The sequence below is a fragment of the Eupeodes corollae genome, chromosome 2 (assembly GCF_945859685.1).
Source record: "Eupeodes corollae chromosome 2, idEupCoro1.1, whole genome shotgun sequence".
Classification (NCBI taxonomy): domain Eukaryota; kingdom Metazoa; phylum Arthropoda; class Insecta; order Diptera; family Syrphidae; genus Eupeodes; species Eupeodes corollae.
This window is the reverse complement of record NC_079148.1, coordinates 18142220-18155385: the sequence shown is the minus strand read 5'-3', so window position 1 is coordinate 18155385 and position 13166 is coordinate 18142220. Positions and strand designations below refer to the sequence as shown.

Below are 13166 nucleotides of genomic sequence, written 5' to 3'. Positions count from 1 at the left end.
AGTGTTTTTTCCTGCTGGTAGTTTCGATCTCACAATATTTTGGTCAAATTCCATGCCACAGTTTGTTGAGCAATATTCAGTCTCTTAGAAATTTTGTTCTACAAAATAGCTTCGTTGGTATTGGACTACTATCACGAGTAGCATCAACTTTTATCTCGAAATGGGTAACTGGATGTTTGACTAAGGGATCTAGATTGATCGAAGCGAACCGATTGATAAATCACTCGACATCCCATTTACTTAACCTGACGTTTATTTTTTGTTATTGAATAGACAAAAATAGGAAAGGACAATTTACCTAAGTCCTATTTTTTTATGAATACATAACTTGACCTGTGATACCTTTATCACAACACAAACAAAAGGAATAAAAATAAACTCATTTTGTACCACTTTGAGAGTGTACATCCATTAAAACTACTCTCTCACAGTTGTACCATAATTTCTCCTTACTGTCAGTTCATTTATACTTTTTGGACAAATTTAAGAAGAAAGATGACTTAGAATTTTTGCTATCATCAGTACTAATGGAACAAAAAGCTTTAATACCATCGTTTGTTTTTGAAAAATTCTTCTTCTTTACAAATAATATAGTAATGTGATTAATATTTATGGTTGTCTGATGGGTGAAACACTCTAACAGTTTTGTTGGTGTACAAATTGTTATGGTTTTTGGTATAATAATAAGTTATGTTTTTGTTTTTACTTTATAACTTCTGCAAACATGTATGTATGTGATATAAAATATGAAGAGATATTTTAAGAAGAACATTAATAAACTGTTTTGTGATATTTTCATAAATAAAGGATTTCCCAATAAGTGGTATGCACTTAACAATAAAAGTGATCAGCTAAATGACCAACATGGCTGGGATTGCAGTATTATATCTTTTCCAGGAAAATTTCAACTAACATTATAAGAACTTTATCAATGAAAATGTTTTTCGATGGAAATCTGGATAACTTTGACGCGTTTTAAGGATCATATCAGTTTAAATATTTATTACTGATGACTGCTTCTTAAGGCCTTTATGACTGAATCAGAGACACGCTTCAGTTTCGGCTTCGTCAGCGTTACGGTGGGCCTGCTTTGAGGTTGCTTAAAATGACATTTCTATTATTTCATCCCTCCAAAGAGCAAATATTTTGTTTGTTGACTTTTTTGTTACAGCTGTTGAGCTGTCAGACAAAGCAAATGTTCTGATAATTGAACTAAAGCTTCCGTTTGGAGTCACTTTAGCTTACATTACGTTCTTTTCCTTACGATTGTCAAACTAAACGTGAGGTCAAAGCTCCATTGTGATAGTATGTATTGAATTCCTATGGCTGAACTCGTAAACGTCAGGTGAAGCGTGTTTGTGATTCAGCCATTAAGCCTTTGTTTTTTTTGTTGCGAAATACGGTTCATTATTTAAAGTTCAATGTCTTATTCCAAAGAACGAATAAAAATCAAGAAATATGTATTTTTATTTTAAAATCCCTTAATTTTTGAGCTCATTTAAAATGTGTCCACCTGAAAAGTGATCCACAAAATGTTCACCTTTAAATGTTAAAAGATGATAGCTTCCAGAATGACACCGAAATTACTCCCCTTAAGGAAAAACTCTTTGTTTTGAATTTTAATTCCTTAAAAAGAATTCTAATAATGTTACTGGAAATATTTGAAGAAGTCCTGTATTCGCCTTTTTCTGATTTTAAAGGCTTTATTAAAAACTAATTTTTATCATTGGCTTAAATACAATAATGGTTTGTCGAAGAAGTAAAATTAAAGACAGGGAAAAATGTGTCATTTTGTGTGCTGAGGTACACTTATCATTGGTGTACAGGGTCGTTCCCAAAGAACAAGAAACTTGTTATTAGGAGTTTTCAATTTCCAATTTTTAACCAATTTAATTTTCTTTAAAACCAGGGAATAATCGGTCAGCCCAAGCCGTCTTACGCTTGGAAAAAGTAGATGGTGGAATAAAACAAGGCTTAATTACTTTGTACCCTTGGCAGCAAACCATAGAATAATCAGAGAGAAGCTCCTTGTCCCTTAAAGGAAACTAAAGAATGAAGGGATGGCCTAAGCTTGTCCATCAAACACTTAGTAGAAGTACAGTGTCCGGCAAAAAAATCTCGTTTATATTTAAAGCTATTTATAGATAAAATGGTATTCTGGCTATAGAAAGATAGAGGTCTACATGCCGTACGAGCAACGGGTTCTGCGCTAAAGAGAAAATCGTCTGGCCGACCTTTAACCGCAACAACGCCGGATAATGTGGCACGTGTAAGTGCGTCTATCCACCAATCTCCGAAGCGTTCTGCACTTAAACATGCAGATGCCCTTGGATTGTCTGATAGGAGTGTAAGACGAATTTTGAAAACACATCTTCATTTGCATCCCTACAAAATCATAATCGCGCAAGAATTAATTGAGAGGGATTTTGAAACTCGCAGAGCTGTTTTTGAAGACATTTTTCAAAACATTCCCTTTGGTGCTGTTTCAATTTCGTTTCCATTTATCGGGTACTGTGAATAAACAAAATTTCCACTACTGTCACATGATTGAGATCTTCTTCCAACCAAGCTTAAATCAGTTTACTAGAAACCACAAAGAAGTCAGGTTCCAACAAAATGGAGCCACAGCACAAACTTCACGGCGTTCACTAACCATTTTGAGAGAGATGTTTCCAGGGTATCTTCTTTCTTTACGAGAAGACATTACCTGGCCACCAAGGTCCCCCGATTTATTAACTTGTGATTTTTTTTTGTGGGGACATTTAAAGGTCCAAGTCTACACTCATCGCCCAACATCTTTGGAAGCACTTAAGGAGGCAATCACTCAGGAAGTGGCAGCCATTACACCACAAATGACTCGACAGCAATGGAAAAATTACGGTAAAGGCTTCGTAAATATATTAATAATAGAGGACAATATTTAATGTAAAATGGCATAGTATTTAATTTAAAAAATTCAATAAAATGTTTCTGTTAAATTCTTTATTTATTTGTCATTGCCTTTAAAAATATGGGAGAACTTTTTGGCGGGTCCTGTAGATGGCGGTAAAAACGTTTGGTAACTGTATTAAAGTTACTATCTGTGCTCGAAAATTATTGCTTTTAATGTACAAAAGATTGGTAACAAAACTAGCAATAGCTTAAAGACTAATGTGTGAATTGAAAGTAGATGAATGGCAAAAGGTTATTATTTTTTGGACATCCCTATGTGTGCAAAATTGTTATATGATCGATTGAATAATATATTCTTTTGTGGAATTTATAAGAAATGTAATTGTTGTCCAAAAACATTAAATGAAATAAGATCACGAAATGAAATGTGCATCACGAATAAGAAATGAATCACAGCTTATGCAGTTTCAGAATTATTACAAATCATGGAATAAACTAAAAACCATGTATCCCAAAACTCATAAAAAAGAAATATTAAAGAAAAATGTGAAAACATAAGTTTATAAAACAAAAATCTCTATCCTCCCTCTTTCCACAAATAATGACTTCAAAACTAAATCAAAATGAGTTAAAATTAAACGAAAGAGCATCCCTCATAATTATGAAGACTGTGCTGCATAACTAACTAATTAAAATTCTCATGAAAATGGTCCTTCGAGCAGGAAAAATACAGAACTCATCAGATAAAAAAGTTTTAACTCGTAATACTGACGTATAAAATTATATCTATAAAAAACAAAACGACCTTCATTAAAAATATCCTTTAAAGCATTGTGTAACCCAATCAGGGAAGAAAAGAATGGATTTCTTTTTTTTTTGTAATGTAATTGTCTTTTGTCAAAGTCATAAAAAATACAACAAATAGGGATGATGATAAAATCACTCTTTGAACACCACAATCATGCCAAAACATTCTTAAAAGTATGAAAGTATGAAAAGGTGACAAGTTACAATAAACCTATCATAAGTTTAAAAGTACACGTGTACTCACTCACCTGATTTTATATGAATGTAATGAATCATTTATCTCCAGCAGTCAAAACCAAAATCCCAAGCTCATCCAAGCTCAATAGGTATATCTAGGTAAGGTAAAGGTATGTTAAAAAGTCATCCCCCATTATTGAAACGAAAAAGAAAAAGAAAGACTGTCAGCTTCGACAAAAAAATCAGCCCTTAATCCTATGAAACTTGCTTTCCAAAAATATATACGCAGGTATCCAAAAATAACTCTCCAACAAATGTATTCTCACCTTCCGACCTTTTTTTTTTGGTTGTGTTGTTGGGGTGGGAAGGCGGCCCCATTAGCACAGTATGGCCCTGATGTACAGAGAAGGTATAACATCTCTCAATGTTTTACTCATATTCATTGATAAGTCGAAGGATTGTGGTTCATTTTGGCCCCCGCACACACTCTTTTCTCTGTATCATATTAACTGTACCGAAAGGTGTACAGGACTCCCAGTTTATCTTCGTCATATCAACCCAAACCCTCGAATCCTTAGCAATCATTAAACGGGCTTAAACATAAAGTCAACATTGTGTAGAAAAATTGATGTTGTGTTCTCTTTTGAAAAGGTATTCTCAAATACAGTTGCCTCATTTTTAGGGATATTCCTAGCTCCCCTAGAATTATTAAAATCCTTTTTTGAAAATCCTTACAAGACAGAAGAAGAGATAGAGAGAGAGAGCGAGAGAGAATGCAAAAGAAAATGATAAAGGTAGAAAGGTCCAAGGTGTTATGAAACGAATATTTTTACGTAAGACAAGCACCGAACAGCTCACGCTAACACCAAACCACCAGAAAAGGACCTGCTGCCATTGAGAGAACCTACGACCAAAAACCGGAGACTGAGAGATAGAGAGAGAAAGAGAGCAATTTTGTTGGGGGCGAGAGTTTTGAGAAAAGCTTTCACATTCTTATCACACACTGTTTCAAATTTTTCCCCAGCTCTCAGAATGTGCTCCTTGATTCTTTTTGGTTTGTTGTTTGTACTTTTACCCGGTCTCCACCTCAAGGATACAATGCGAACAGTGAGGTGATAGTGCCAGTGCCATTGCCAGCGAACAGGACTTGGCGTCAGGCGCAGAAAAGCTCTTCAGTATTAGTTGTGAAGTCGTGTGTTATGCACAGCAACGTGCTCCCCAAATAATACACATCGTTTCCTCTCTTTTTTGAACGTTTTTTTGTTGCTGTGTCTTCGGTGGTCTGTCCTTCAAAGGATTTTTCTTTTTCTATTTAAAAATATATAAAAAAATAAAAAAAAAATTAATTATTAAAAAAATACCTAATCTAAATATTTTCAAAAATATACAAAATTCGGTGTATTAAGTTTAAAGTGTGCTAACGAGTGTTCAAGTTGGTGTTGACAGTGATGATTAAGGAGTTATATCTTTGAAATTAATGGTAATGCAATGAGAAATAAAATATTAATGTGATTTTTCGTCCTTTTGCCGGTTGTCTCACATTCTACAAAATTAATAAAATTTCGTATGTTGTTGTTACAAAATGGAATATTGCTTTTCATCTTGGCTATTACAGCAGAATGAACACATCAATAATAAGAAAAAAGGACATTTTTGAAGGATATACTGGTTGCCTTTTGATGCATGTGGAAACTTTTTGGGTAACAAGTAGAGGTTATGTGACGTAAAGTGGTTGTGTGTGTTTCTATTTCTTTTTTGTGTGAATGTGGTTTTCTATTGAAAACATGATGGATGATCCTTAGGCAATAAATACCTTTTAACACAAACATTTTATACAAACCAAGGATACTTTTGTATATCCTTTATAGTTTCGTATGACAAGATAATTTATCAATTCTTGGTTATTATTATCTGCATATTTGCAAAAAGGAAATGGATCCTTATACAATGTGTAGTGCCATTTTATTAAAAGTCAGCCACCATGACGCCACTTTCTTTCTCCCTATTTGATTTTTCTTTATATCCTGTGGCATACACATATACCCGCATCTTCACCAGCTAACCTAACCAACCACCCTCCCACACATTTTATTTTGTACCGTGAACTCTAGGAGCAGGAACACAAAATAAAAAAAAAAAAAGAGGCAATAGGAAAACTTACCGAAAGGCAAAACACTGTTATATCATCTCACGACGACGACGAGGACGACGACGACAATGAGGATGACGAGGACGACGACGACGATGAACGATGTACGAGAGCAAAAGGATATTATATGAGCGAGAAAAAAGGACTACAAGTCGCAGAGTATGCCAGCTCCAAGCCAACTTTGCCATAGACTTTGTTCCTCTGTTTATTTCGTGTGTTTTTTCGTCCTTTCCCGTTTTTCTTTCTTTATTTTTTTCGGGGGTGTTACGTAATTTTCTGCGTTTTACATACAAAAATCTCTGAGTTGCGAGTACAGCGCGTTATTGAAGGGCATTTGAGTGGAATATATAGAGCAGCGACAACGACGAGGGGGTAAATAGTCGAAGAGAAAGTTTATGTTTTTTTCTTGACTTTGGTCCTTAAAAATCCTTCGCTTCGGTTTGGCTCGACTCGAATCTACTCGACTCGATTTCAGGAGCCGGAATTTTTGCTGCTTGGCTGATAGGCACATTATCGTCTGATTCTGATCCTTGTATATATAAATATGGTTGTAGGGAGGTGTAGGAGAGGTGATGGTGGTGCTGTTGTTGTTGTTTTAAGAAGAAAAATGTTTTTGTTTTTCATCGTTGATGTAGTATCCTGGTTTTATGAATGCTGTCGTCCTTATGGTTATTATTTTGTTTTGCTCAGTTGGATTTTCTTGCTGCTGATATTTTTGTTTAGTATTTTGTTTTTGTATTTGTCTAGTAATAGGCTCATATTCATTTGCAAAACACATATTATCCTTGGAATGTAGAAAGTGCGAGTGGGTTGAGGCTGGGAAAGGAAAAGTAAAGGGGCTTTATCTTTCCTTCATATGAACTAGGTATCTTCATAGAGCCATTGTTTTGGTCCATATGCCTATTTAACTACGTTTGCGGTTGTTTTGTAGGGGGGTTGATTTTAATTTCATCCTCATTTATGGTATATTACTTGCTTTTAAATTCGTTGTTTTTTTTCTTCTCGTTTTTATCTTTTATTTTTATTATTATTGTTGTTTTCTTAATGTCTTATTTTATTTTTGTTCCTTTAAGTTTGGATTTACTATTTTCTAAATGAGAATATTGTGGGGGTTATTGTTTACACACAGGAAAGATGCATCTCAAAGTAGATACAGGGTTAATATGATAGGAGAAAGTGAGGCACGTATGCCTTATGGGCACTTTATTTTTTGTGTGAACAAGGAAATGTTAATAATTGCTGTTGGTTCAGGATATTTTTATTGGAACCAAATTTTGGTAGTACTTATAAAATTCTAACGTAAGATAATAAGGGCGTTGAAGGAATTTGAAGCTTTAAGAAAAAAAAAAAATTAAATATCTGGGCAGTCGTCACTTTTGACAAGTAAAATGCCAAAAACTATAACGATACACGATTCAGGAAAAGCATAGAGTTTGTAAAATTTTGCAATCACATTTTGTAGTTTTTCAAGAAAAGTTTACTTTTGTAAACTAGAAGTAAGAAGAAGATTGCGATGTCATTCCATCATTGTCCTTAAAACTTCCAGTTGATGCTTTTTTTCTAAACAATTAAATTCAAAGGTATTTTTCTTTAGAATTATTCGGAAAATTAAACCAAACAAAGGATGTTCATTTTTCTAAAACTCTAACATTTTGAATTCCATAAATCAGTTCACTCAAATAACAATTTTCCAGTTTTTATTTTTTTAATTAATCTATCAGTTGCTATTTTTCTATCCTTTTCCATTACTTATATAAGGTTATCGTTAATAAAACTTTCCTGTGATTTATAAAACTTTACGATATATCAAAAACAACATTTTGGGTAGAATTATACTTAAGGTTTTTAATAGTAGTTTTGTTTTGGAAAAATTATAGGCGAAAATGTTGTTTCTCTTTCTTTTTCTTGATTTTTAAAAACTTAAGTTGAAATTCTTAAATATTAAGAGAACAATTTTAGATGAAATCCCAAAATTCCATAACGTCATTGTTGGATCAACCCTCTTTCTCAAAAATCCTGATTGATATACTGTACAATATTATGTACACATTGCTTTAAATGTTTACGATTAATGGAATTGAGAAGCTTTTGTGTACACTGTATGAATGTAATGGCACACATCATCAATCATAAACTCATGACTTTAAGTTTTGACAAACGTCATCCTCAGAAAAAAATGAATTACTTACCAAAATGTGAATGAAAAACCATTTTCAATGATGTTTGTATGTAAAAGTCATCAGTCAAATTTGCGTTGCATGATGTTTATTTCACTTCCATATTCTAAGCAGTATTTAATGGGTTCTTTAAAGTCTTGAATAAAAGCTGGTATAATTTGTAATGAATGAATAATAACATATCCCTTATCCCCTAATGTCCGTGGTAAGAAACCTACTGTTACTTATTTTGATGGAGATTTTGGAAAATAATAAAAAACGGAATTAAGTTTGATCCATACCCAAAGTTGTAGTACTGCAAATGATTTCTAATCACAAAAAAAAATCGTTAAATTCCACGAAAATAAGACTGAATATTCGATAACGAAAATTTTATAATATTGAATATTATAGCATTTTAAATTATAATTTCTTTTGGTAACATTAGTTTAAAAGTTTTTATTGCTGGTTATTCATTCTTCTTTTAAGTTTTGAAAGTGCACTACCTTTTCATTACAGCCAACGAAGAGGTATTCAAAAACAAGTTTTTGTTAGAAACTGTAGTTTTTAATAACAAAACTTAATGCGTAAACCACAATTTTATGGTTTTTTTGAAATACTCAAGTGCTGACTTAAAAAACGTTTGTTTGCATTATTTTTTAATCATTTCAAAGTTAATGAAACCTTTTAACCCCAACTTTGTAGCTGAACAAGTGTTTTAAGTATTCAATATTCTGTAAAAATAAGGCAAACCCCTCAAATTTTCAAAATAGTGAAACTTTAAGTTTTTTTTTCCAGAAATTCTAGCTTTCTAAAAATAAAAATTCTTGTACAACAAACATTTTAATAACTCCCTGTGTCCTGACAAAATTTTAAAAAAATACTTTATGGGGTATCAAACAAATTTAATTTTCGTATGTTTGTCCGCTTAATTCAGATTTATTAAATTGGAAAATTGGATTGCTACAGTTTTTAGTTTGTTCCACAATTAGCATTTTCTGAGATAAAACCACAACTTAATAAAATCTACTAGTATGTTAAGAATATTGTGCGAGTTTTGAGCTATGTATATGTTTACAAATTAAGTCTTGACTGATTTCCAAAATTTAAAATTGTTGTGATTACAATTGCCCAAAACCACAATAAATTACCCCAAATTTTACTTTAGACTTTTTCAAAATGGCCATTGGTTTACCAATGACCATGAGTTTTGAGTTTCTTGAAAATTTGGCAAAATTTCATTTTATTATCTTCCCATATTGTAATGGGTCCGATATGTCAAATTGAAAATTTTGACATTTCTCGACGTTTCAAGGTCCCTAGAGTCGAAATAAAAGATTTTTAGAAAGATGTCTGTGCGTGCGTGTGTACGTACGTTCGTACGTCCTTACGTTCGCGACGTTTTTTTCGTCCTCCATAGCTCAAGAACCAAAAGAGATATCAACTTCAAATAAATTTTGTTATACAGATAATAAGACAGAAATATGCAGAAAGGGCTCTCAAGAAAATTGCGTGGGTGGTTTTTTTTTCCATAGCAGTTTGAAAAAAAGGTGAACATTTTGGTTAACCCTAAATATCTTACGAACCAATGACGCTAGAGACTTGAATTAAGTTTTATATAATATATTGTAACGTGATACCAAACGGGTATATTTTTTGAAAAAAAAATCAATATAACGGTTTTTTTATCAATAAAACTGAAAAAAAATTTGTCACCTCCAAAATTTTACGACTGAAATATGATTTCATCTCTAAAACAATTTTGTGCAACGAAAAATGATAAAATTTTAAGAAAAATCTAATTGACATTTTTTTTTACAAAAAATAAAAACCTAAAAAAATGTAAAAAAGTTGTAAAAATTAATTTTCGACTCAAATATCTTTTCAAAACTTTGAGATATTGGCTTTAATTTACTTTCGTCTTCCAAAAATCTTGTTGTCAACATTCAGTTAAAGTTTGAAAAAAAAAAACAGAATTGACAGTTTTTGTACAAAAATTAAAAACCGAAAAAAAAATTAACAAAAGTTGGTAAAAATTGATTTTCGACTCAAATATCTCTTCAAAAATTTTAAATATTGGCTTCAAACTAATTTTATCTTATAAGAAATTTTGTTTTCAACATTTGGTAAAATTTAAAAAAAATTCTAATTGAGAGTTTTTTTACAAAAGATAAAACTCTAAAAAAAAAACAATACTAAAAGTTGGTAAACACTTATTTTCGACTCAAACAGTTTTTTCACAAATTAAAAAACTTATTTTATTTCACAGAAAATATTGTTTTCGATATTCAGTATAAATTTTTTATAAAAATCCAACAGTCCGTTTTTTCATAAAAAATAAAATCTTCAAAAAATAGTACGAAAATTTGGTAAAAATTGATACGAGTATAGACAAACTTTTAAGCACGACAAATCGACAGACGGGATGGGAAGTTATCAGTGTGGGTCGCATCCCAGTCTCTTTTTATAAACGTTTTTGTTAAGCCGATAACCCGCTTAGTTTACATTTGTAAATTATAAATCAAATTTACTGTTCTTGATTCAAATCGGACTTCGAAATTTGGTTTTTGAGATATAATTTTTTATAAATCTAAAAAAATCATGTATAAAGTATCTTGGATCTATCTTAATTCATGAAGTTACTTTTTTAAGAATTGAAAACTAATGAGAATTGACATAAACTAAAAGAGATACCAAAATGATTTAAATTGTTTCTAATTGACAAAGATTTGTACTTTACAAAATCATTATAAAAGGAATATGTTGTGCCTTAACTTAATCTTAAGAATCTCGTTTTTGTGTGTATTAAGCGCTTTTGGAATAACATATTTTAAAAACTTATTAAAGAATTTTTAAAATGTAATGCTCTTAATTGAATTTTAGTATAAAGAAGTTCAAAATGGTAACAAGAGTGGGACGTTTTTTTTGTAGTCCGTAGCTCAAGAACTTTAAGAGATATCGGCTTCAAATAAATTATATTATACAGATAATAATGGAAAAAGACGCAAAAAGATGCAAAAAGAGCTCTCAAGAAAATTGCTTGGTTGTTTTTTTTTTATCACAGCAGTTTAAAAAAAGGTGACAATTTCGGTTAACCCTAAATATCTCTGGAACCAATGACGCTGGGGACTTGGATTCAATTTTATACTATCTATTGTAACTTAATTTCAATCATGCATATTTTTGGAAAAAAATAATTAACTGTTTTTTATAAATTGAAACAACTGAAAAAAATGTTTTACCTCGAAAATTTCACGAGCAAATGATTTTATCACCAAAACTATTTTGTGCAATGAAAAATAATGTCTTTAACATCTGGTAAAATATTGAGAAAAATCAAGTTTACAGGTTTTTTTCATGAAAAATAAAAACCTAAAAAAATCATTGCTAAAAGTTGGTAAAAATTGATTTTTGACTTAAATATTTTTCAAAAGTTTGAGATTATGGCTTCCAACTTATTAAGGTTGTAAGAAATATTGTTTTCAATATTTTTAGAAGTTTTGAGAAAAATCGAACTAACAGTTTTTTTACAAAATATAAAAACCAAAACAAAAAATTTATAAAAGTTGGTAAAAATTGATTTTTGACTTAAGTATTTTTCAAAAAGTTGAGATTATGGCTTCCAACTTATTAAGGTTATAAGAAATATTGTTTTTAACATTCGGACAATTTCTTAGAAAAATCGAATTGACAGTTAATACAAATTTGTATCCGATTAAAAATCTATTAAACAAAACTATTTCATTCTATGAAAAATATTGGTGGTAATTTTAAAACGTTTACCTCACAACGCGAAAACCCACAAACTTTTAACTTTAACAAATCGACAGACGGGATGGGAAGTTATCAGTGTGGGTCGCATACAGCCTGTTTTTTGAATTAACATCATCTCAAGGCCCTCAATTTATAACTTTATATAAATTTCGATGAATATGTTTTTTTGTTGTGAAAGATTTTATCGAAGTTCGAGTAAAAGTCCATTTTAAATAAAACTTCCAGCTATATTTCACTGCCAGAAATAAAATTTAATGAATGTCCAAAAAGTAATTTTAATTTTCCTCTTTATTTCAAAATCTATCCGTCACACAGAATTATTTCATGATTTGTTTAAAAAATGTCAAATTTACAAATTTATAGACGACTTGCAGTTTAATTTCAGCTACCCCTTCCAAAATGGCTCTACTTCACCCTGCAGTTTTAAGGTTTTTTTTGAACAATGTTTTTTTTTGAACAAAAAAACCATTTCTAGAGAAATGGGGACAAGTTCTTCTGGTTGTCCTTGTGACTCTGACTGAGTAGCTCTGTTATGTTGAAAAGAAAAGATGAGTGAAAAGGGTTAAAATGTTCATACATAATATTCAGTGGGATGACTTATTACTGTACAATTCATAAACATAGATCAACTCACTGAATATAGAGCTTCTGGGAGAATACTCTTACACGATATAAAAACATGAAGATACGTTATAGTTACATGTATACTACACGTGTGTATATCACCTGTAAATGCATATAGATAGTTAAATGATGTTTACCTACATTGTCTCTTTTTAATAGTTTTGTTTTTGCTGTTTTTGGATTTCACATGAAAAGAATAGAATGAAAGATGTTTTTCAGTCTTTTTTTATAAGTTTTTTTATTATTTCTTTTAACTTTGGAGCAATGTACATATATGTATATTTTTATGTATAGGTATTAAAATGTTTGTCTAGGAAAAGTTGTAAAACTAACATGAGTTGACATTCTGGCAGGGTTGAATAGGTATTAAGGTTAATGAGGCTTATTTTTCTTTTTGTAGGTTAAAAACTTTGTTTTTCTGTTTTTTTTTTGTTTCTCTATTCGACTTTGAATGTCATTTTGTTATGTAAAATTTAGCAGAATACTGCGTTTAAAATATTCTTTTTTAAACATTTAAATTTTTAATTTTTGCAGAAGCAAAAAGAATTTATTTGAAAAAAAATTATTATAAGAGGATGAAAAATAAA

At 31.0% G+C, this 13166-nt stretch overlaps 1 protein-coding gene across 3 annotated transcripts in view; it reads left to right on the top strand.

Annotated features, from left to right (window-relative positions):
- The window catches only part of LOC129944092 (frequenin-1), a 303407-nt gene that overhangs the window by 61234 nt on the left and 229007 nt on the right, over positions 1–13166 (top strand). Inside the window, exon 1 of one of the 3 annotated variants that reach the window (XM_056053278.1) lies at positions 5053–5356. The exons of 1 other annotated variant lie outside the window; for it this stretch is intronic. The gene's annotated coding sequence lies outside the window, so the exon portion shown is untranslated. One more of the 3 variants, XM_056053280.1, reaches the window with a different exon arrangement.